The sequence below is a fragment of the Cinclus cinclus genome, chromosome 13 (assembly GCF_963662255.1).
Source record: "Cinclus cinclus chromosome 13, bCinCin1.1, whole genome shotgun sequence".
In the NCBI taxonomy this organism is placed as follows: domain Eukaryota; kingdom Metazoa; phylum Chordata; class Aves; order Passeriformes; family Cinclidae; genus Cinclus; species Cinclus cinclus.
Genome location: NC_085058.1, coordinates 18125916 through 18151057, shown reverse-complemented (window position 1 = coordinate 18151057; position 25142 = coordinate 18125916). Strand labels below are relative to the sequence as shown.

Genomic DNA, 25142 nt, shown 5'->3' with positions numbered 1-25142 from the left:
TATTTCAAAGGCTGAGGGTTTTTGAAAACAATTTGGTGCCAAAAGCTTAACCTGTTTTTCATAAACATGGTTGCTGCTTGGAGCTAAAACAAACAATTAAGGTCCTTAAATGAACCGAAGTGAGGAATCATTGCTGTCCCAGTAGACTTCTAAAAATTGTGAGTGTGGCTACATGTGAGTCAGAGAGGACAGTCAGGAGCAGGGATTGGGACAAGGACTGGTTTCCTGGTCACTTCTTCTTTGGTGCTGCTTTTCTTGGAGGTGTACAGCAAAGGTGTGAGTGAGGAACGGAGCTGGCTGTGCCCGAGCCTGGAAACCAAAGTGGCTGTAACTTAACAGAAGAGCAAGGCCAGTATAGATTGTGGGGCATGTCAGCCAAAGGTATTCCAATGCTGAGTATTTTTATTTATTATCCTTGCCCTCTCTCTCCTTTTTGCCTCCTGCAGCAGCTCCTGCCGAAGGTTTCATTTCTGTAGCACAGTTACCTGTGGCAGGGCTCAACCTCTGCCTGGCTGTGCTGACACCCACTGAGCTTGGCTGGGAATGCCCCCAGTTCCCTTGGCCTTTGGAGCTGAGCAGCTCTGCCGGGGGATGGATCTGAGGTGCTGAGGGAACTCCTGCACGCGCAGGGGCACCAGGACAGGCAGGAGGAACTGGACGTGTCTTCACTCTGAGCACGCAGTGGCTGCAAGATGCAATCACAACATGTTATTCTCAGCAGTTTTAAAAGCAACCCTCCCATACCACCTTCCAGAATATTATTATTATTATTATTATTATTACAGATTTTGTGGAATGAGTGTAGAGCACTGGGAAGGCTCTGGCATCTGTGGGGATCTTGGGCAAGGCTGTCTATGCTTGTGCTTTGATTTTCTTTTGTAAACTGTCTTTTTAAAGATTTGCAGGAGAAATTCTTGTGTTCTACTTGACTGTGGAATTGCAGATACTGGTTGAGAAATGGACTGCATGGTCTTCAGATGGCCTCAGCTGTCCAAAAACCTGGAATTTCTGGAGAGATACCATTGTTAACCATAACAGCAATTGAATTTAATCTGGTTTTTTATTGTTTCTGCTTGGGAATTAGTTCCAGTCTATTCCAGAAAGCAGAGGCCTGAATTATAAGCAAGATCACTTTCTTGCGGACGAATATTCTTATTTTAAGAGGCACTTGTAGTGGCAGCATTTCACTTCACCTGTGTGTTCCTTCCCTGGCAGATTAGAGAAGCTTGGCAGGGAGGGTTAAGCTCTAGAAAGCTCTAAGAATGTAATTTTCTCATATGTTCCTTTACAATCACAACTGTGGAAAGGACAGGCAGAGGTGAGGATTTTTCACAACCGTAAAATGAAATGGAGTTTGAAGTTAATTTTAAATTTACCTACATAAACAAACCATGGGTGGTACATTTTTGTTCCTCCTTTTAACTGTGTCTGTGATAGAAGTGTCAAACGGTTCATTATTTATGAGCTGTTGTAGATACTGGACTTCTGCACGACATCCTCACCTTATAAATGCCTTCATGAAGAAAGAATAGCTGGTGTGTCTCATTTTCCAGTCCTCCCAACTCCACAGCCATACTCTGGTAATCTGAGGGACTGTGGAGCAGCCTGTGGCAGTCCTGAGATTTTTGCTGGGTGAACTTGCAGGATGTACTCACAGGGACATCAGCTGGATGTGTGTTCAGTTCACTATAAACAAAATATTTGTCCTTAAGCGTAAACCAAAAAGGAAATGAAGCAAAGAGATGTCAGTAATCCTCCTTAAGGACTGTAAGTAACCATGTCAGTATTAATTATTTGTAAAAAAGAAAAACATCATCTCTGCCTGTTGAAATGCTTTTCTGGTGAATGCAGGGTTTTTTCAAAGGCAACAGAATTCCTGTCTCCTACAGAGATACTTGCTGGTTGTTAGAATAGCATGGCTCTTGCATTTTTAACATTTCCTGAAACTTAGGAGCTAAATCACAGCTTCAGGACCTACATATCACTGGAGAAATTGCTTGAAGAGAGCAGGTAAAGGACTCTGGGGTGGTGAAACAGGGACAATCTTAAAGAGGATTTGGGCAGTGCTGCCCAAGAGCTGCACACTGCTAGTCAGTGCCTGGCTCCTGCTGAGCAAGATTGTGGAATTCTGGCCTGATCCACAGGTGGGTCCTAGAGGTTCCCTTAGCTGGAGGTGGGCATGATCCCGGTGAGCTTCAAGTTTGTGTTAAAACTCAAACCTTGAATTTAGTAATTAGAACCTGCGGCCTTGGACTGGGGCTTGAGCTAACGTGGGAGCTCTGCTGACAGACTCGTAGTGTTGGGTTCTTGCATGTATATTCTTACCAAACGTCAGCAAGACTTTTCTTACTGAAACCAGTAAGAACTCAAATCTGCTTTTGGGAATGTTCCCTGCTGCCATAGACAAGTGATAGAACCTTTTTTAATAGTTTCAGTGAGGAGAAGTCAGATGTCAGAACTCTGGAGAGCAGTGATTTAGTAAAGTACTTATAACTAAAGGAGAATAAACCTTGATTAGTGGAGATAAATCTCAAATACTTAAAGGCACTTGGACAGAGCTTTTAACTAGCTGTTGCATGAGTAAATACTGTGTAGGCAGAAGCTGAAATTAATATCAATGTGAATTACATGTTGGGCAGCTTCTGCAGTGCAGAATCACAAAATATCCTGTTTCTGCTCTTGTCACCCCAAACCAAAAGATGCTGCCATGGTTGCAGGGGTAGAACCCTGTGAGGAACAGAGGGATATTTGGTAGAGCACAAGCAAATTCTTTAAATACTTGAGAATGTTTTTTGGAAAGCAGCTTTGAATCTTTGTTATTGCTTTGTTACTGAAATAAATGTTAGGCTCCTTAGCAGGCAGAAGCAAATCATGAGCCTAATGCTGGACTTTGTGCAGCTGTGGCTGTAGTAGGTGGGGAATCTTTTCCCTCTCCAAAGGAAGGGTTTCTCTTTGTTCTTTGGCTTTTGGCACATGTTACCAAAATATTTGCAGTACAGTAACATGTATTTTTTAATCTGAAAAGTAGGAAATAAAACATACTTGTTCCTATGTGTAAATACTCTTTCCCTACAAAAAAACAACGTTTGCTTTGTAAATCCAGCCTGCTTCTCCCCTCTGAGTGTGAATTCCTATAAGCTCCTTTTCGGACAGCAGGCACGAGCACTTCCAGGTTATCACTGAAATAAAGGGGACTCACAGCTCTCCCCTTCACATTTATAGGAATAGGTGAGACTCCCTAAAGGAAAGGACCCTTTAAAGTGGTGGTTAAAGTGACCTTCTTAGGAAATGCCATTCGTGCCCGAACACATAACCTTCCTCCCCATCTCTTCCCCTGCATAGGAGGGGTTGTGGGATACAAAGCAGCCTGGGAAAGGGAATGCACATTCTTCTGTACAAAGGAAGCTCAGAACCTCATGGTATATACATAGGTCTCTCTGTCTTCCCCCTTAAAAATGTTTTTCTTTACCCTGTAATCAGAGAAATTTTTCGTTATTAATTTTCCTTTGGGTAGAGAGAAAAGGGAAAGGTCTATTGTTGGGCTGGAAGTTGCTGCCGGGGGCGACAATTGGGCTATTGTTGGGCTGTAATTCTAGTCCAGGGGCTCTGAGGGGAGGTGGAAAGGAGGAAGAGGAATATGAACAATCCCAAGTATTAACTCTGTAATGAACTCCTGTTGTTTACCTGAGCCAGGATAGCCAGAGGTTGGGTTTTGTTTTTCCTGAAGGCTGATGAAGCACAGTTTTATTACCACTGGTGATGCTGCTCTCCTGTGAGCATCTGGGAGAGGGGGAAGAACGGAACTTTGTTCCCCTCCAGCTGAGGACGTGAAGTTATTTTTCTAAAGGCCAAATCAAAACTGTTAGTTGAAGGCAGAAACAGGCCTCAGGAAATGCTGTTTCTTCTGGCAGCAAGAGACAAAGATCCTTGTTCTTTAGACCAGCCTTTGTATAGTTAAGAGCAATAATAATTTTAAAAAATGTCTGATAAAGAACAAGTACTTATTATCATAATGTGTTAACAGAGCTATAATTAAGATTGTTCTTGTCACTTTTTTTTAATATTCCATCTTCCTTTGGGAGCTCTTAATTGTTGAAAAAAATTAGTGTGTATTTACATTTGTCAAAAAGAGGTTTGGGGACCAAATGTTTTAGAGCAGCACTGTTTGCTTTTCTGGGCTCTTACCATGAATACAAGAGAGAGACACTGAAAAGATCCTGGGGATGAACTCAGGTGTTGCTCAGGCTCCATTCAGAAGAGGAAGCAGCCACTTCAACCCTGGCTTCTTAAAGACTTACTGCCTTCCTGATGTTTCTGATGTCCCCAAATATCCTGGGATTGCTTTGACATCACTCCCCTACTCCATCCCTCCCAAGGACATGCTCTCAAGCTGTTTACACCACCAAACTGGAATATGAGCTTCTGCTTTGGAAGAGAGAGACTCCTCTTGAGGTTAGATAACCCCTTTTATTATTTGGATTACAGCTAGTAATGTTCATACTTGTTTTTCTTATTTTATTACACTGTATTGATCTCGAGTGCTGCCTGCTTCTAAATGCTGGTACTCCCCTGGACTTGGATCCCTTGATGGTGAAGTTTTGTGTGCCCCAGTGAAGACCTGGATATTTGGTTTTCGTTAAAAGTGTGATTTCATCCTCAGTGAGGCATAGGATTTTAATGCTGTTTTCACCTGTGGCCCTGCCAGGTGACAGTGCTGGGCAGGGAGGGACCTGCAGGTACCTGAGCTTTGTTCACAGCCAGCTTTGACAGCTGGCTGCCTGCCAGAAGTACGGAAGGTTGTCATTAATGCTCTTAATTTTTATGGGCATTTGAGATTTGAAATGTTTACTCCATGTTGTCGGTTGTAGAACCTTCATATTTAAAATAAATAATCTTGTTTTAAATTAGTGTTTCCTGGAGGAAGCTATCTGGCTATTGTAAAGTGCTCTGTCAACAGAGCTGCATCCTCATACCAGCAGAAAGGGAAGGATCTCGTGTCAATACACAGAACTTGGGAGAGCTGATGCAGAAAAAAATTCCCATGGATGGGGCTTTCTGCTTCCTACTTTTTTGGACAGATGGGTGTCTTTGTTTTTGATTAAACATTAATCAAAAATCAATTTATGACTCCATGTAAGTGGTATTAGATAAGTCTCCATTTATCCATAGTAAATAAAAACATTGTTCAGACATGAACAAACAACAGTTCTGGTTTGGATTGAGTTTCAAAGTAGATGGGGATAGAAAATTGTAATTAAAATTGCAGATTTCATAACTGAATTTGTTCTTTTTTAATGAGAACATCTAGTTTAATGGTAGCAGGGTAAAAAAAAACATAATTAAACTAAACATCTGAATGTTTTGCAAAAGAACATGAAAATAGGATTTGAGAGATCCTTCAGTAGAAAAAAGTAATTTTATGGGTGAATAGGAGATGTCTGAGAAGGTGAGGTATAACCTTGAGGGTACTGGACAGTTTGGGCAACCCAAAAGATTTTGGGGTCTGTACACTCTTGATTTGCTTCAAAAGCAGAATTAATTTCTGTACGTTAACTGTATCTCTGGGTTGTAGAAGGAATGTGGAAGAGCAGTCCAATTATTAGTAGGAATTAAATGTGGGTTTAAGAATTTTTCTTGCAATTATTCTGACAGTAACTGGTTTTTGATTCTGTTTTTTTCTTCAGGCTGAAGTACTGAAGACAAGTCTTTGTTTCCATGCATGTGTGAATAGTTCTGGGTTTTTGTCATGCTGCTTTGTGCCTTTTCTAGTTTTCTTCCCTTTTCTAGTTTTCGTCCATCCTTTTTGAGCTGAAGGGCTCAGAGTTGCAGCCTGTATTTGAGATGTGAGCAATCTTTACTTTTACAGTGTTAGAATTGTTTTTAATTTTTTTTAAAAGTATTTCAACAAAGTATCTGGAATTCAAAGTCCTCCCTGGGGTGGGTTTTGGTGAGGTCACCCCTCTGGGTCCCCAAGGGAGGATGCAACTGTGGGAAGGATGAGGAGAGGTGTTCTGGGGGGCCTCAGCACTGCAGCTTCCTGTTATGCGACAGAAAATGCTGGATGGAGCATTTGTTGTGCATGAATGATGTAGTAGTTGGAAAAACTTTTTGGCCAGCTTCGACATGTTCTGTTTGTTAGTTTTGTTTGCACCCAGAGTGCAGGGAAGAGGATTGAATTAAGCTTTAGCATCCTCTCAGTTATTGGGCCAAATGCCACTACTTTTGCTGCCAATACAGCCTACAGAAGATGTGTAGGCATGGAAAGTGTGGGAGTTTCAGAATACACAGCATCTTTTAATTGACACGGGATTTGTAAAGTGCAGCTTGTATAACTGGTGATACCTAATCTCCCTTGTCCCTTCTAAGAGGCACGTTGATGATCCATATGCTTGATGGAGGTGTTGCTTTGTCTACGGGAGATAAGAACTGCATAATTTGATCAGAGATGTCTTGCCTCTGATTTGCCTGCAGGCATGCAGATCTAAGCCATAATTTCTGAATATTCTCTTGCCTGAATGAAGGTTTTAATTTTCAAGTTTTTTAAAGAAGTTTTCCTCTTGCAAAGGGAAACTTTCTCCCCCTTTAAAAGGGGAAAAAGGAGGTGTGGGGATGAGGGAGGGAGCTGCACTGTTTGGTGTGGGCTGCATAATGAAAGGTTACACCTCAAAGTCAGGTGCTGGGTGTTGCTGGCAACCAGGTGGGTGCAGGAAACACTGCTTTGCAGGTATTTTGTTACTTGCTACAGTGTCACTCCTCCTGAGTGACTTGGCATGTCTGACCTTGCCTGTTTCCCAAGGAATTGTCATCCTGCTTTCCCAAGGTTCCTTGTGGAGGAACCTGTTAGGACAGCGGCTACAGTGGCTTTAGCCTTTGGGAATGGGAGGTGATGGCTCACATAGAGCGTGCTGTGGGGACTCAGGAGAGTGTCTCTGGGAAACAGGAGATACCTGAATCATGGAGTCATTAAGGTTGGAAAAGAGCTTTAAGGTTGTTGGATCCAGCCATAAACGGAAAGCTGCCAAATCGAGCAAAAGTCAGGCTTAAGCAGCTGAAAGTGAGTTTTCAGAGAATGTATGTCCAGTAGAGCAGAGGAAACTGGGAAAGGGAAGAAAGGAGAATGATCCATAAATATTTTATTACTAGGTACAGAAACGAGGTGTGCTGACATCTGTTTTTCTTTCCCAGTGCAGCTGTTGCTGTGTAGTGTCGGTGGAATAGCTTCAGCCTTCCTGGTGGCACTGTCCTCCTTAAAAATCAAATCAAGCACACACAAAACCCCCACAACACAGAGGAAGTGCAAGCTCTGCTAAGCCTACTGGCAGTAGGCTGGCTGTTATGCTATTAAGACTGCTTTTCTCTGGAGCCTCTGCATTCCAGGCTCAGGTTCCCTGCTCTGGGGGGTTTGGTGCATCCACTGTGGTCAGTGCAGCAGTCTGGGGCTTTGGGCTTTGTTGGTCAAGATCCTGAAGCTTCTTCCTAATTTTAAACACGGGTAAAAACATGAGATTTTAATGTAGGTTCTTCATAGTCTTCAAGACAGTCCAGGTTTTTCTTGTCATCACTACATCAGGAATTTAATGGCGAGACATGAAAGTGGGTACTGGGTGGATTACAGCTCCTCTTACTGTGCAGATGCTTTTACAGCAGGTCTTTTGTCCCTCCTCCTAAGCCCTTCTGTTTTGAGTCGCAGCACCCTGACAATCCCTGTGTCTCTATTTTCTACTGTGTATTTGGATGAAAGAATTAGTAGTGAGGAGCTGGGCACACATCTGAGAGCGTTTTCTCTCTCCCTGCACCACCCCCTCTCTTTTTTTTTTTTTTTTTAATACACAGATTTTGACTGTTACCTCAAAGGGTTCAGTCTGGTTATTCTCTGTTTTGAAAAGATGGAAACAAAATGTCAATGATGCTTCATTTAAATTTGTGTTTAATTTAGTGTTTCTTGATGCGTGATATATAGGCAGTGGTGGTAGGGACGTCTGCATGCATGTGTAAAAATTACAGGATTTCTATGTTCTAGAGGAGTAAATTGAAGGCAAATTTGTGCTTCCTTATGATGCTCTGTGTTGTCTGTAAAACCTGAGTTTATTGATTAGTGTAGTTGTGCAGTGATAGCAAAGACAACTTTTCACTGTGATCTGATTTTTAGATTTACTTCAGTTTTTATTTACAGCTGCTGCACTTTTCACTTCTTTTGCTTTCAACGTTTCCTACAATGCAGGTTACTTTTAGAACACGATGCTGAGACCGTCGTGTCTAAAATACTCCAAATGTTTTCAGAGCTGGCTGGTTCCAGCCCCAACACACACAACTCTGTGCCTCCCAAAAATAGTCACCTGAAGGGAAAGACAGAGGCTGAAATGGAGCTGCTGAGCCTCGGCCTGCCCTGGGCTGTGCTCGCATTCCTCCCAGGGCCTGGGCCTCTTCTGAAAGCAACCTTTCAGCTCATGGAGCTGCATTGTGTAAACATCTTCAGCAATAATTTATTCTCTTAAAAGAGGCCAAACTAATCCCCCTATCCTGGTTAGAGCTGTCTTAGATGTTACTGTGAGCAGCACGTTTTCTGTCTTGCAACAAGCGTGACATCACTCGACTATAGCAACAGAATGTGGTCAAATAGCATTTTTAACAAATTTTAAAATCCTCCCCTGTGGGGTGGATTTATTGGGAATGTTCTTCCTTCATCTGTATGTTATCAAGCTAAATACCAAGCCTTGGTTTTGCTGGAATGTTTCTGTATGTATAGAAAAACCCGTGTCTGACTTGAGTGCATTGATATTTCCCTCCCTATGTTGTTTTCTTTCTTGGCAAAAAAAATGAAAAGGTTTGTAAAAGGGGGGAGAAAGATATTTATAAAATCTACCTGGATAGAAAATAAGTCAAATTATCTCCTGAATTTCAGAGCATTTGTGAACACTTTGTCATAAACCTCATAAAATCCTCTGGAGAAACATATGACTTTGATTTCAGGGGTTTTTTTTCTTCTTATAGGAGCAGCATTCTTAACTTTTGCCTTACTTTTTTTTTTTTTTTTTTTTTTTTTTTTTTTTTTTTTTTTTTTTTTAGCACAGCCTGAGAAGCTCCATGTTGTTTTTATCCCGTAATAGCACTCGCTCCAGCAAAGGACATGGCATCTTTGGGGTTTACCTCTGTCTCCAGCCCCTGGGAGGTTGTTTACTACTTTCAGCCTGGAATAACAGGCCAGTCCCAGGGATCCTCCCTGGGGAGCAGGATTATTGGCTTCTGCCAAAATCCCACCTCTGTGCTGGGCCGGGCGGCGGCGGGATGCTGCCCTCGGGGATGTTGGGGTGGGGGCAGCGGGATGCTGCATTCCCCCGGGGATGCTGCGGTAGGATGCAGGATGCTGCTGAGCTGCGGGGCAGGCACAGCCCCCGGCGCTGGGAGCTCAGCCCATGGCTCCTCTCAGGGCGGGAGGGAAACAGTGAGACCCTTTTCAAAAGCGAGGTGTGTTGGAGCCTATATTTGGATGCTGCGCCTCTTCTAAATTTGGTTTTCTCCTCACTAATGCAGGAGCTGTTTAATCGCCCTGTGGGGAAAAACACGGGGTTGCTGTAGGGTGGGTTATTTTGGGGGGGGGGGGGGGGGTCCACCCTTGATGAAAAGCCGAGGTGTGTTTGGAGGGCTGGAGGCGAGGGAAGGTGGAGGAAGGGGTGGAGGGCGGAGGGCAGGGTCTGCTGCTCTGAGCTCCTTTGTGTGCGAGCCCGGCGCTCGGCGCCCGCGGGCTGGGGAGGGGGCAGCGCCGGGGCGGCTCCTCCTCGTTAGCTCCTCTGCTGATGAGGGCACCGGGGCGGACACGGCTGCGGACGGGGCAGGCGGGCTCTGCCGTGCCAGGGGGATGCGGCCGATGGCGTTTCCATCTCCCTTTCCCAGGCAAAGGCAGCTTTCTGCCGGGAGGTGCCTGTCCCCGTCTCGGGGGAGCGTGGAGAAGGAAGCGCGGCAGCGTCGTGTTAAAATAAGCGGATTTGTACTTTTGCCGTGACCTGAACCAGGTTTCCCCCATTGCAGCAGCACGAAGAGCTCGCAGTGGGTGTGATGGAGGAGTAGGGGATGGGAATTGCTCGTGTCGGGGCTGCTGGCAGCCGTGGGGTGGAGCCGTGCGTGGGAAGGCACGGCCAAGGCAGCCGGGCTGTCGCTGTGTGCCGGGACACGGCCTGGTGCCGGGACACGGCCTGGTGCTGTCCCTGGCACCCGCCTGGAGACCTTCCCTGGCCGCTGGAGGTGCCTGTGACCCAGCCGTGCCCGGCAGGGTTGCAGGGATGCGCACGGCTGCGGGTCGCGTTTGGGTGTGGATGTATCGGTCAGGGGGCTCGTTCTGCCGGCCGTGTCCAGCTGGCCTGGGCTGCTGCTCGCATCCAGCACTGGCTTGCACTGTGACAAGCAGAGCCTTCACGCCTGTAAGGGTGATGATCCTCACTAATTCCAGGCGTGGCAGCATCCCCAAGCGTGCCTGCATCCTGCCCTTCCTTAGGAACATCGTCTACGGGTGGCCTTAGCATTGCTGCGTTAATGGTTGGACTCTTACATATCTTTTCCAACATAAACAACTCTGTTCTTTAGGTACTTCTGTGCAGGTCCTGGTGAAGTAAAGTTTCAGAGCAGGTGTTTGTAAATGCAAATAATAGGAGAGAGATTTAGGCCTCCCCACAAAATGTGTAAAAGTACGAGTCCGTCAGGTTGTTGCAATAAAAGCGTGAAGGACTTTGGGTGCTAAGCTTAAAAGTCCAGACAAGTCAAGGAAATACAACAATATTGAATTAATTGCAGAAATTAATTATTTTTTAAACTCCTGCTATTAATAATTTAAATGACCTGGGATGGAAATTACAGTTATGATAGTTACTTTTTGCTGTATTTCAGGGTACTCTGCCCTCAAATAATTTGACCTAGTTTATTGGTGGTTTAATTCCACTCTCTCATTTTGAGCACTTTATTCTTGTTACCAGCTTCATCAAGTCTTCTAAATATTTTACTGTCTGCTCTGTTCCAGGGTCAAATGGAACAAGCATTAACTTCTGGCTAGAGAAAAACTGTGTTGAAAACCAGTGCTAGTGAAATCACTTAATGGAGCAGATGCATCTGACCTGAAAAATTTCATGTATGCTCCAAAATTTACTTCCCCCCTCCTTCTTCAAGAGTATCTATGAAAAGATTTTTGTGCTGCAAAAATCCTTTGCCTATATCTTTAGACCATTCAAGTTTCCAAACCCTGCACCTAACCACCTTTCTATACATATTTGCTCAAGTAAGGACTTTTTTTCCCCTGCTTTATGCTTCTAGTAGTCTTCTGTAGTGAAGATTAACTTCACAACTAGGGTTTGCTTTTCAAAAAACAATGTTTGCCTTTTGTGAAACTTGTATGGAGTTCCTGCTGGAATGATTTGTTCGCTCTGAATTTCATCATGTTGCGGAAACGATGCACATGCTCCAGGGGAAGCAGCAGATTCCAGAGGCAACATGTATATGGAGAAATCTTGCTTTGTTGTGATAGCTCTCCTTTCTGGGAAAAATGTACTTAACTATTTTTTTTTAAATTAAATTCAAATTACAGGTAGTGCAAGGTGGTGGTTTACCAGTGGCTTTTGAAATGTGTTTTTGTGTGAGGAGTGAAATGTCTGGCTTAGAGCAGCAGGCAGGGTGTGAAGAGTTTCTTCATGTGTTTTTCGAGGAGCAAACCTGACAGGTCCTTAGATAGAAGCGTAAGAATTATGTTAGTATTTATCCCTTTGACTTGTGCTCTAATATATTCTGTAGAAGATCTTTTCAAATATGTGGAGTATTGTGGATCTGATAAAATCGGTCTAAGGAATTAGCCCAACTTGTAACAAGTTAAGTGCATCAATTAATATTTCTATTGAGTGAGTTTTGCTAGCAGTATTATATCACTAAGGTTAATCTCCTGACTTCCCAAGATCTTTTCTGATCAAAGAATACAGGCATGTAATTTCTTCTTTCACCAGAAAAATGGTTTTGCTTATGCTGTATGGTGCCTGTATGTAAAGTATCTCTGCAGTGATTGTGAAGAGGCACAATGTTATTCTGTTGTCATACTCCTGACTTTCAAAATCATCAGCAAAAGTTTTGCAGAAAATAATTTCTGTTCAGTTATCTCTTACGCAGAAATAGAGCATTTCCACCCCAGGTTCCCATCCTAAGTGCCATGGTTTCTAAACCAAAATTTTTACTTTTGAGAAGTCAGGAATGGAGTGCTGCTTAAAAAAAAAAAAAGTTAAAGAAAAGCTTAAATCTGTTTTCTGCTTTGTCTTACTCAACTGTGTGGGCTGATGGGCTTCCTGTTTGCTTCAGAGCTCAGCAGACTTGGGGTTTTGCGAGCTTGAGAATGAGTCCCTTTACCTGTGCAGGCTCCAGGCTGTGACCTGCATCTTCGGGTTTGTTGTTTCTTCACTGTGCCAGGAAGGGGAAAAGCCCCATAACTCCCCAGCTGATGTTTGTTCCTAGCTGGTAAGCCAACCCAAGTGAAGCAGATGAAAACTTTGAGAGTGCTGGAGTAGCTGCTCCCTGTGTCTCTTTGGGTTTTGTGGCCCAGAGCAGGAAGCCACAGTACCTGATGCTCCTGCATCACTTGCAGAGAACCAGGCTGCTCAGGTGATTTGAAAAACAAAGCCAAACGCCTGAAGTTCATCATCTCAAGATCAGCTCTGAAAGGTATTAGGATAAATTATTATTCAGTGCATTTAAAGTAAGAGTGCATCTAGAGCCCATGGTATTTGCTACCTGGATCTTCAGATTGATGGGATGTCTGTTCAGTGGAAGGAACAACCACCAAGGGGTAATGGATGGGGGATGGCCTTTGCAGCAAATCACAGCAGGGTGGGAAATGAGGGGGGATGTGAATGACTGATAAGTAGGACTTACTGTAAGGAGCTTAAAAATAAAGGAGTAATCCAAGAGCAGCTACAACACACAGGAATTGGGGATGTCTCACTTTTGGCTGTGCTGAAATCTCTATTGCAGCTCTTCTTTATACATCCTTTGTCCTTTGAAGTACTTTGCTGCTAGGGTTGGGCTCTTATTTATTTATTTCTTCCGCTCGGCAGCTGCAGTGCTCAGACTGGGAGGCTGAGATGCTCACAATGCGCTGCCTGCTGCCAAGAAAGGAGGTATTTGCATTCATTTTCACTTTCCTATTCTCAATACAGAAAACAAATACCACCCCCCCCCAGTCCTACTGAGTCCTGCCTCCCCTAAATTGTAAATACATGTGCAGATACATGATTTGGAGGATTTAAAGGGGGTGTGGTACCCTTCCACTGGCTTACCAGGCAGGTAATAGGAGTGTCTGTATTCAGAGAACAAAGCAGTCTTACAGTAATCCAGAATAGCCATATTAAAAAAAAAGTGTAAAAAATGTTAGTAATAGGTTTCATATTGGTTATTTAACAGATTTGAAGCCTGATATTTTATTCACATTACTTTTTCCGAATTATTTTCTTCTCAAAATTCCAAGTTGTTGATACTGATCCTGTCAGTAGTCTGTGCTCAAAAGAAGCAAATTGCTCCTGACAACAATGCAAGGGGGAGAAATGAGACTTTTTTGAAGTTGTGAGCAGTGCAGCTTTTGAGGTGCAGAGCTGGGGTGTTGGAGTGACTCCCATATGGATTGGGGGCGTTCAGGATACATGTGGGAGGCTGTGCCGTGCCTCTCACTGCCAGTCTTACGAGTGGGAAACAAATGGGATTGTAACCTTTCTGAACGTGGAGTTTGGGATGTGCTGACTGGATTATGAAGGCAGCAATTTAACTAAAGGGACATAATTTAGGGGTGGAGGCTCAGAGGAACCCAGAGATTGAAACTCCAGATTTTTATATCGTGACATATTGACTAAAACAGATATGAAAAATAATCCTGTTGCCATGACATTTGTTTTTGTGTGTCTGCTCAGGTTTTAACAAGCTTCTCGTTATGATTCAGAGCACAGCATAGAAATCCACTGTGCCATCTTTTTTTAATACATTCAGTGATCTATAACGTGTTTCTTTTGTGGTGAAACCCCACAGCCTCTGCATGAAGAGTGTACATGTGTATTTGTTTAATTCAACATGTTTTCATCTCTCAGTACTGGAAATAGGACTTTTAGTTCTCCAGTCACCACTGCAGCAAACCAGTGCATTGTGTGCAGTTTGTGCTTGGTTTTTCTTTTCCATCTGAAACATTGCTGTGAAAAATCAGAGGGCTAAAGGGAAAATACCTATCTGCTGCTGGTACTTGTTTAGAAATATCAAATAACCTCCAGTGTGGGGTTCTTATCTCACTGTCTTTGTGGTGAGAGTGGTGGAGTAAAGGCATGTGAAAGCCTGTGACAGTGTAACCTGTAGCAGCTTTGCATTGATTCAGATGTTCCATTCAGAGCAGAGATTTGATACACAAAGATGAAATCAAACGGCTTAAAATCATCTTCTATTGATTTTTATGAAGAGCAATCTATACCTGCAGAATCAGACTGAGGTTATGATAAGCTCTGCTTTTAAATTTTTCTTTGTTTCCTGCATGTGAGCTTTTAAAACCGTTTTTTTCCCTGTGCTTTGAATGGCTGCTGCTCCTGCTTCCCTTTGAGTTTGAAGCATGGAGTCGAGAGCTGCGTGCCGAAATGCTGCAGGCTTGGGATGTATGTGCTGGACAGGGAAGGGATAATTCTGTGGAGCTTGGGAAGGGATATTTCAGTGAAGCTGGGTGCATGTATTGAGCTGGAAGGGGATAATTCTGTGAAGCTGGGTGCATGTGCCAGGCTGGAAGGGGGTGTTTCAGTGGAGCTGGAAGGGGGGTATTTCAGTGGAGCTGGGAGGGGGATATTTCAGTGGAGCTGGGAGGGGGGGGTATTTCAGTGGAGCTGGGAGGGGGGATATTTCAGTGGAGCTGGGAGGGGGTGTTTCAGTGGAGCTGGGAGGGGGATATTTCAGTGGAGCTGGGAGGGGGGTATTTCAGTGGAGCTGGGAGGGGGGATATTTCAGTGGAGCTGGGAGGGGGTGTTTCAGTGGAGCCATGGCTGTCTCTGCCGTGGAGTGGCTCAGTGGGCAGTGCCCCGTGATGCTGCTCAGGCTCACACACAAACCATCACGGGGGTGTGCGGTGCTGTGGGCACGGACACAGCTCCAGCATTATCCCGGCTGGATTTCCCTGCCAAGCTGTGACTGCTTTGAGTGTTTCAGAATCAGTGGTGAATGAAACAACACAAGGCGCTTCCTCCCCCCTTCCCTTCTTTTTCCTTTTTTTCTTTTCTTTTTTTTTTTTTTCCCCCTGTCGCTTTTCAGTTGCAGGATTTAGGATGCACAAAGAGTCGTTGAACCTGTAAGAAGCCTCCTTTCTAATGCAGGTGTTTGCAGTGCAGTCTGATCTTCTTTGTTGACAAAAATACACCAACGCGAGCAAGCACCACACACTTACTGTCATGTAGACATGCTGTACAGGTGCAGATAAAATAATGATTATACTTGAAGATTTAAAAATTTTGTTCTATGCATCTTTTTTCCTATTTAACCAATAAAGTTTTTATTAAAAATGGATTTCTCTGGCATGTAGTTACTTAGACCCGCTGGGTACCTGGTGGAAGCCACAGCGCTCTGGAATGTGATGTGATTCTTTGGACTGGTCTGCTGAGCCTTGATTTGGAATGATTAGACTTCAAAACCATTTAGCTCTAAATGTGATTGTATCTCAGTTATTGAGTCCTTTGATTGACAGCATGCACATTATAAATGAGTAGGATGTTGTCCATGGAACAATATACGCTGCACGACTTCACTAAGAAAATACTTTGGATCATGAGATTAGACTTAGAGCTGCTGAGTATTTCTTAGTTGTGACCTTCATCCTTAGATACGGGGACTCAGCTGCAGTTTGTTGGATGCACATCAGGATTGTTACTTTATCAAGGTAACCCTGATTTAAATCAACAGGAATGTGCATCAACTTTGTAGCTTCTGGTTCTTGATAGGGTTCCCAGTAGGCTGTATGGATGTCTGGGGCATACCAGGTTCACGAGGATACGTTTTTAATGCTTTGTAGGTAATAACTCCTGGAGTTGCATTTTAGTAGTCTGGATAGGAGCGAGGTATAAGGAGTCATTTAAGAGCTCAAGGAAGAGCCTGCACAGTGTGCAAGCTCCTGAAGGATCATTTAGGCCAACAGGGGAGCAGGGGAAAAGGGTGATGTAGAGTGGGAGATGGCAGAGTGAACAGTATGGTGTGTTCATCTCTCTGGGGACAGGAAAGACACGAGCAAAGCTGTGCACTGCCATGCAGGTGAGGTGAAATTCTGAGGGAATGAGAAGCTGGCCAAAGGGACTTGTGGCCTTGTAGAATTTCTTTCAAGTGTAACTTGGCAGATTTCAAACTGCCTTTAAAAAGATTTTGGGTTTCCACAGACGTTGCTATTAAGTTATTTGTTCTGAGCCTATTTGGTTTTTGTTACCCATTGCACCAACAGCCACAAAATGCTTTTAAAATTGTCTTTTCTCAAAGACAGTGCTCAGGAACACATTGACCTGGTAATGTCATTCTCTAAATGATAATTTTTGAGGCAGATGCATTTGTTAATCTTAAAAAAGGCAGTTTGGAGCAATCTCCCAGGTTCAGATGCAGATGTTTTGGACCGTGTCCCAAGCTGTGCAGCTGTGGGCAGTTCATGGAGACTCCAGGTTCCGTCTCTGTGCCGTGGGTGAAATCCTGTTGCATCCCCCTGTTAAATCCAGCTGTGACTGCAGGGTACTGGGGCTGTTGGTGGCTGAGAAAATCCAGTTGTGATTGACATTGTGTAGTAGAGGTTTCATCAGACATTGGGCAGTCAAGTAGGGACCAGAGATAAAAAGATGGGAGTTTTGCGTGGCTGGAAGTGGCTGAACTCTGACCATGAGTGTCTGATCCTCAATGGAAGAAGGACTCCCATCTCTCTCCAGTGAGCAAGAAAAGAATTAGATTAACTTTCCTCAAGTGACAAATTTGGCAGTGTTATGTCTTAAAAAAAAATTACTGGCATGAAGTTAATTCAAAGACACTTAATGATGTAAGCGCGTAAACTTTCCCAGGTGGCACCATCTGCATATGTGATTAAAAAGCCCAGAATGACAAAACAAAGAAAACAATGTGTTTTAAAACAAGTGAAATTAATTTGTAAAGCCATTTGGCTTATTAATTAGAAAATGTTCAAAAATCAGAAAGTTTTTGAGTTACAGTATCTTAAGATAGAAACCTTTGGAGAAGATACCTTGTGCACATTTTCTTACAAGAATCCTCAGTTTCTGCTTTACATTCTTTGCCCTCCTGTAGTTTATAATGAGCCTTTCAGCTGAATTTTGCTGTGATGTGGTGCTGACTTGTCTGGATCAAATAAGTCCCATGAGGAGCATCTGAGAAAGCTGGGGGTGTTCAACATGGATAAAAGGAGGCTCAGGGGTGGCCTTATCGCTCTCTACAAGCCCTTGGCGAGAGGGAGTCGGGCCCTTGTCTAAGGCAGCCAGCAGCAGACAAGAGAAATGGCATCAAGCTGTGCCAGGAGAGGTTCTGGATGGATATCAGGAAGAATTTCTTCACTTAGAGACTGGGCAGGCATTGGAAGGGGCTGCCCAGGGAGGTGGTGGAGTCCCAGAAATGACTGGACACGGCACTCAGTGCTCTGGTTTAGTGGACAAGGTGGTGATTGGTCAAAGGTTGGATTTCACTATTTTGGAGGTCCTTTGAAACCTTTTTTCTTTTTTTTTTTTTTTTTTTTTTTTTTTTTTTTTTTTTTTTTGATACTGTGATTTGTCATGTGTCACTGTAAAGCCTTTGGCTCAATACTCTTTGGTCAGACAAGCCTCACTTCTTTCTGTGCTGAAGATGTTGACATTTGTTGCCATCCTTTAAAGCCTGCAGAATCTTCACCAGAGTGTCTTTGTGTTTGTCCCAAAAGACCCAAGTCTGATATTGCAAAGGTATTTTACATTAGGCTGGGTTCCACTGTTAGAGTGAAATACCTATTTTTTGTGGCTACTGACAAATTCAGTAGTAGAATTTTTCACAAATACTCCCAAAGCAAGCTGATTTTGAAAATATTTTTTCAAAGATAGTCTGGCTTCTGCTTGATCTTTTCTGTTATGTGCTAACAACCTGATGAGAAAATACTTCAGTGCCAGGTCCTCTGAATAGCGTTCTTTAATTGTGTGCTGAAGTCTAATTCAGGACTGGCTGCTTTTTAAAAGAAAGTTTTTATGGTCATGTATTGTCAGAGGCTTTTTTGATGTGCTTTTTGCATATCAAGGCAAACAGCTTCTCCTGTTCGTAAATCTTACGCCTTTTGCTGTAACATGGAGTAACTAATATTGGGTTTTTTTAAATTGCATTTATTCCCCCCCCAAACCTCACATCCAAACCAACCACTTGATTAGATTTCATACTTGGTAAAGCATTTTGAGAACTGCTGATTAAAAAGCACTATATGAATGTGAAGTATGTATTTTTCTGTTACTAAGCATTCATCAAGTTTAATTTGTGTGAACCAAGGCCAAGAAGTTGATATTGGTAGGAACAAGCTCTTTAAAACCTGGGAAGGGGAGACAGAAGCTTTGTCAGATGACCTGTTGGTAGAAAAGCATTGCCCAGGAAAAGTATAAATGGATTAAAAGTTTGCCAATTGGGGAAGGGCATGATGTGGGGAGGAGGGAGTAATTATTTAGTTTGGAGTTCCTTGTGAAGCAGCTAATCCTCCAGCAGCAGCACGGCCACCAGTGGATGCTGCATCCTTGGGGATGATCTCTGGGAAGCTGCTTTACTTTCTGTCATCACTTTAATGAGCCATGGTGCCTGGATAAAGTGCATCAAATGAATCTGAGAAATACTTAAGCTGAAATATATATTAAGGGTAGTAGCTGGCCCCATCCCTTAAGTTTTCCTCACGTCATTCCTAATTCATGAAAACAAACCATAGAACAGCCTTGAACTTTGTGCAAAAATCTGTTGCTCTGTAATTTGCAATTTAAATGATACTTCTCTGTATTTGACTGCAGGCAAGATCAGCTATTCTATTCCCATCCAATTTAATGCTTTTAGTTTTGGGTGTGTGCATGGGACATCCTGGAATACTAATTATTTTTCCCCTCCCTGTTTCTTGTTTCAGAGCCATCAACAAGCAGGATCTACTGTTTTTTGGTAGTTCCCTTTCATTGTTTTTCAGTGAAGGTTCTGTCTGCAAATTTGGGTTTGTCTGGGTTTTGTTCGTTTTTTTAACCAGTGTGATTTTTAAACATTGCGTTCTGGCTAGTGTTTACATCATTTACAGAAAACTTCATTTAATGAGTATGGAAGTTGAAGTTCATATAACTGCAGAGAAGGCAGGCCCTTCTTGAAATACAGACAGATCCATTTGTTGTTTCATGCTGCAGTTGTAAATATTGGAAGAGAAATACCATTTCTAATGATGGAGTAGGAAAGTGGTTCTCAAATGAAGGGATGGCAATACAGCCTTGTCCCCCTCCAGCCCCTGGTCCCCTTTCATAGTGAGGACCTGTTGGACTAGAGGTGGTACATAACTGTCACAGCACTTCTCAGCATCAGCATTAAATGTTTCTGGGAGTGATGTGGTATTGATATATGCAGCATGAAATATTTTGTTCTTGGTCTGCTTTGTGTTCTGTAAATACACAGCTGGAGAATGTAGTGAATGGCATGGCTGGTGTGTTCAGAATAGATCAGTACAAGGAGGAGGATGTACCCCTGAATAGTTAAAACACAGTGTAGCATCATGAGGAGGTAGAAAATGGGAAGTGTAGTGATGCTTTCACCCCTTTGACCTCTATAACCGAAGATATCTTCAGTTATTGGCTCAGGGAGACCCATAACTGGAGGAAAAGGTAATTGCAGTCTTGTTACTACAGTATTATTGAGAAATAAAGCTTAGAATTCAATAAATTTTTCCATTTGTAGGTGTTCGTGGGTGTCCTATAAATCCAATAATTTCTGGGGTAAACGACGTTGTGGAAAGTTTCATGGTCTGTCTGAAGTCTGCACATTCTGCATGAAGAACCTATAAATACTGATGCTACTGAATTGCACAGCTTGCTTGTTTTGGGAACCTGGGTTTTCTCCTGTAACTAATACTAGCCCTCTGCAGAATTAATGAAATGCTTAGTGGAATTTTAACATTAAAAGAGAATTTCTAGAAACTGTAGAAAAGCGTCAAATTATCGCATGTTGTGGAAAAACATCATTGCTGTTCTTCAGCATAAACCTATTTTAGATTACGTAAATAATAAGAAACTTAAAAAAAACAACTTTAAATGGCAATACTAAGTTTTGCTCTATTTAGTTCTTCAGAAACCTTTTTATGATTTTACTCAGTGGTCTAGATGGATGAAAACAAAATCCATATTTAAATCCTTTCCTCAAAGTGTAGTGAACCTTAGCTCTTTTGATAAATTTAGATAAGTTTTCCTGCTAACCTGGTGGAGTGTTTAATAGCTCTTAAAAGTTTGTCTTGTGTGGCAAGTGATAGAAAACAATTCGACCAGTAGCATTGCTATAGAGATGGGGAGAGGTACAGATCATGTTTTCTCTTTGAACACCTGACTCACCAGAGCTGCCTGTTAACCCTGAGAGCTTTATTGCAAAGCAAAGAAAGCAGCTGAATAAATTCAGGGGGAAGCAAAAGTTGCAGCACCACTGCCTACCCTGGGATTACAGGGAAGGAGAGGCAGGTGTTTTTGGATGAGGATTTGGTAGCTGAGAGAGTGACAGCTCCTGTATTCTAAGGGAAAATTTATTTTGCTACAGGGAAACATTCTCAATTCAGTTGCATAAAGTTGTCCATGTTCACCTCTTGTTTTCCTGCTAATGTTTTTTTTTGAGCCTTAAATTTTCTGGGCGTAGTCCAGATCTTGCCTTGCTTTTGTATGTGAAGCGTTCAGACGTCCGCTGAACTTGCAATTCCACTTGAAATTCTTCTGAACTTGCTTTTCAGCAAAGCCTCTTAGGAAGAGTTCTGGGTTTCTTGCTTTTTGTGGGATTTTTGCAGCTCTAGTACTCTAATGAATCAGTGAAGCCTAGAATGTCAAGGGTTGGAGGGGACCTTAAGCTCATCAAATCCCAAACCTCCTGCCATGGGCAGGGACAATTTCCATTAGACCAGTTTACTCAAAACTTTTATCCATCCTGGCCTTGTAATGAATCCACCTCCATGAGTGTTAGACCCTAGTTCCAGCCACCAAACAACATATTTTGAATTAAAAAAAAGTCTATGCCTATTTTTCATCTGTTTTATGGATAAATACTTATTTATATTGAGCATATATAGGAGCTGTGAATTTAAAAAAGCTTTGTGCCCCACAGGTGCCAGGCATGAGTTAAAAATGCATTGATTATGAGGCACCTCTGCAATGACAAAACCTCATATTTCTTGCTGGGATTTTTGAGCTAACAAAGTGTTTTTGTTCAAAAGATGGGATATGATTGCATGGGTTCTGAGTATTTATATGGCTAAGGAATGTCACCCAGCCCTCATTTGCATGTAATCCAGTTTTTTCCTTATTTTGGTGCATTTAGATACCAGGTAGTCTCTTTCTCTGCCAGCCACTGGAGGTCTGTAGTGGGCCAGCATCAGTGAACACACCATGCTCTTGGGGGAGTTTTGGATAAAATTGTAGGGTTTTGCCTCCTTTGGATTTTGAGAAGCCAGTGAATCTGTCAGGCTTGGATTTGCCTGGTGCCTGTGGTGTGTCCATGCTGTAGGTGACCGCGGAGCTGCTCCACAGAGCGCTGAAATCCCAGGAGTGAGTGTGCAGGAATCCCAGAGGGTTTGTGCTGCACACACAGCATCGATCCCCAGCCGGGTGCCAGCTCAGCGTGTCATTGCCCAGACATGGCCTCTAATGCCAGCTTCAGGATGAGCTGCCAAAACCACAGTGCTCAAGGCCTCTCCCTCTGAGTTCGGCCAATGCTTGAACGAAACAGCCCCCAGCTTGTTCCTCCGGGACACAGGCCTGCCTTGTTAGGAAATCGGTGAAGTTTGGGAACCCACAATACCTCACATAGCTCTGTGTACAGTAATGGAGGGTGGAAATAGGGCCATAGGCATGAGCAACCAGACGAGTTATAAATATAGAATACTCTCTTAATTCCAGTTTCGTTAGTCATGGCAGGACAGTGAGAGTTTTATAAACTTATAAGGAATATACAAACAGTTCTGAATTTAAAATAACTCTGTATAATTTTTTTAGTGTGTGAAAAGAATATTCTTTTTTGAGACCATCCTTGTAAGTATCTGCTATACACAGAGTGTAAGGATCTGCGTATTTATATGTTCATGTGAATGTGACTTGAGATGACAAAAAAAGGTACTGGAGAAGAAAAGCGTAGCTCAAACGTGCCAAACTCAAGCAAAAACAGAGTGGGAAGCAGCGTGCTTCCCACTTTGTGCCAGTACCAAAACCATGAATCCCCTCTTTTTCTTCAGTAAGTGCTGTCTGATGCCGTCTCCAGCTTCAGAGCAGCCAGGCAGTGTCTCTGAGCTGGCTTTGCTGTAGCCTGGAGCCCCTGTCAGATCCAGGGATACAGTTCACCTTGGCTGTCCTTCCTACAAATAAATAAATAAACCTCTGCTACTCCCTAATCTGATCACAAATCCTTACTACAGGGAGGGATTTCGAAAGTCCAAAGCAATGCCATTATTATTTTTTCCCGGTCATGCTAGCAGGAATTCCTCAAAAGCGTGTGGAAGTGTATCAGCAGAGACAACTCAAGCATCCAAGCCGTAGCAGTGTGTGAGTACACGGCCGGCAGCGCTGTGTGCGCGCTTTGTCCCGTGAGTGTATTCTGTGTGTTTGCAGTTTCTGGGGGATGTCACAGTCAAACAGTTTATTTATCAAACTGTTGGAAGAACCAAAATAGTTCTGTCTCACAACGGAGGAGGTTTTTAAAGATAGTGAGCTGAGTACAGGCAGGATGACACTGTCATCCCTCATGTGGGTTAGCAGCAAGCACTGAGCACTCCCAGCTGCTGCTGTTCCATCTGTGCTCCTTGCTGACCCAAGGCACTTTTTCCCAGTGCCTTCTGACTCAGGTGTTGAGTCCTTTGCTTGGCTTGGGCTGTCTGGGGATTCAGAGCTGCTGAACTTGCAGCAGTTCACTTGGGGCCTGCTTTTGTTTTGTGGTCGTGTCCAGTGCCACAGTGGGCTGGGAGCATCCCTGCATTTCCCAAAGCAGGTTCTCCAGCCCAGCTCCAAATTTTCTGTGCACACACAGGGCTGGTCAGACAACTGTTGCAGCAGTTCTTTGCTGATCAGATCGTGGAGGATGGAGTTAAAAGTTTAGGTCCAGATAGTTCAGGGTGATTTACAGATTATTAAAGCAATTTTTGCATCAAGTCTAAAAAGATAACATTTTCCCATTTCCTTCTGAGATGCTTCTGTCCATGGCTGTGGTGTAGGAGAAGAAAGTAATTCTAATACAGCTTTAAAGTCAGCTGTGTCCTTCTCACTGTCACTGTTGGCTGTAAATTTGTTAAAATGCACTATGAAATGGATTCATGCACAATCTTCCTGTCTGCTTTTAGGTCTTAGAAATTCAGGAAGTTTCTGTATTCCCTCTGCATTTATAATAGAGGAAGATTTAGAATGAAAAATACATTCTGTGATTATTAAAACCAAGGAAAGAGCTCACCCTTTGATTGTTGTGGATCTCTAGAGCACAATCTTTGGTTGCTGTCATATTTCCTTACACTCTTGTATTTCTCAAAGTCCTGAAGGAAATACTTTATTTCATCGTTTTGGCATAATTGCCTTAATATCGTTTGGAGCATTGTTGCTGTTGTTATCAGGGTGCCTTTCCCTTGCAATGTACAAATATCATAAGTGATGTCAAACTCCCAGATTCAGTAGTTTTTGACTTAAAACAAATGCACCAGTTGTCTCTTAACTTTGTAAAACATCAGCATTCTTGCAACTTGTTATGCCCTTCCATTAGCATCCTGTTCTTTTCTCAGGCTCCTGAACATCTGGATCTTAATCCTGGTTTTAGCAGGTGAACAGCTTGAGAAATCTCACTCTGTAGTAAAACAGTTTGAATGTTCTTGGTCTTTCTGGCTATTTCCTTGAGTTGCCACCTTTCTGATGTTTAGAACTTGATGGGTTTTGTCATTTGTCACTGTCATGTGAGTTGCAGATGAACAAAATCTTTCTAGGTTTGCCCAACTGTGTGTATTATGAACAGTTTTCCTGAAGCTTTCTTTTCCCTTTAATTTTAGTGTAATTAGCCCTTGACTGGGGCAGGGTTGATTCAGCCTCCAAGATGAACATTGTGTTTCCCTGCTGGTGCCAGCATGGTTAAGCTGTTGATGGGTGTGAGGCATGAATGCAAAGGGCATTCCTGAAATGAAGCAGGAGCTGAATCCATCCGAACCAGTGACTCTTGTTTGCCCCGGATTAAACTGCTGTGATCCTTCAGCATTAAGAGAACTACATAATTTAGGCCAGTGTGATAATGTTATCAGCCTGTCTTCCTCCTTTAGAATAAATCTGGAATGTGAATAGTAGTTCTCCTCCAGCTGGGCTTTTGCCAGGAGATGGCTGACCAGCACTCCTTGCTTGCAGTATATTAATTAAATCCCGTAAAGCTTATTGCCTTACACTTGCAGCATTTGGAAGACCGGCAGATTAAATCTAGCTTTAAGCAAGAACAAGCAGAACTCCAATATATCGCTCGTAATCTGCAGCAAAAAAAAAAAAATAATAATTTGCCTCCGAGCTGTTCTTTAGCAGCACTTTGCTTTCCTTATCTGTTGCTGCAAAGTTCAGGAACTTCAGCTGTCCCTTTAGGAATGTGGACAAATCTGTAACAGTGAATGGTGGGGGATGGCAGTGGATGGGGAGCAGCTTTCACCACCATGGGGGGACCCTCATGTTCCTGCCTTCATCCCCACTCTGATCAGTGCTACTCTTCTGATTTGCATCTTCCAGTGGGAAATTTCCTTGTGCATAGAGGAAATCTTTCTGGAAGAGTGCAGTACTGCTGGTAAAACATTCCCGACCAGTTTGTTTACCCCGTGTTGAAGATAGAGTGCAAGTAGCCCCAAATCCCCAGGGATGGCTGTGTATCTGCCTCCGTGGGGTTTGTTTATGTGCTGAATTCATACTGGCGTGGAA

General features: G+C 43.1%; 1 protein-coding gene across 2 annotated transcripts in view; it reads left to right on the top strand.

Annotated features, from left to right (window-relative positions):
* Window positions 1–25142, top strand: part of IGF1R (insulin like growth factor 1 receptor) — a 167102-nt gene that overhangs the window by 96194 nt on the left and 45766 nt on the right. The gene's annotated exons all lie outside the window — the stretch shown is intronic.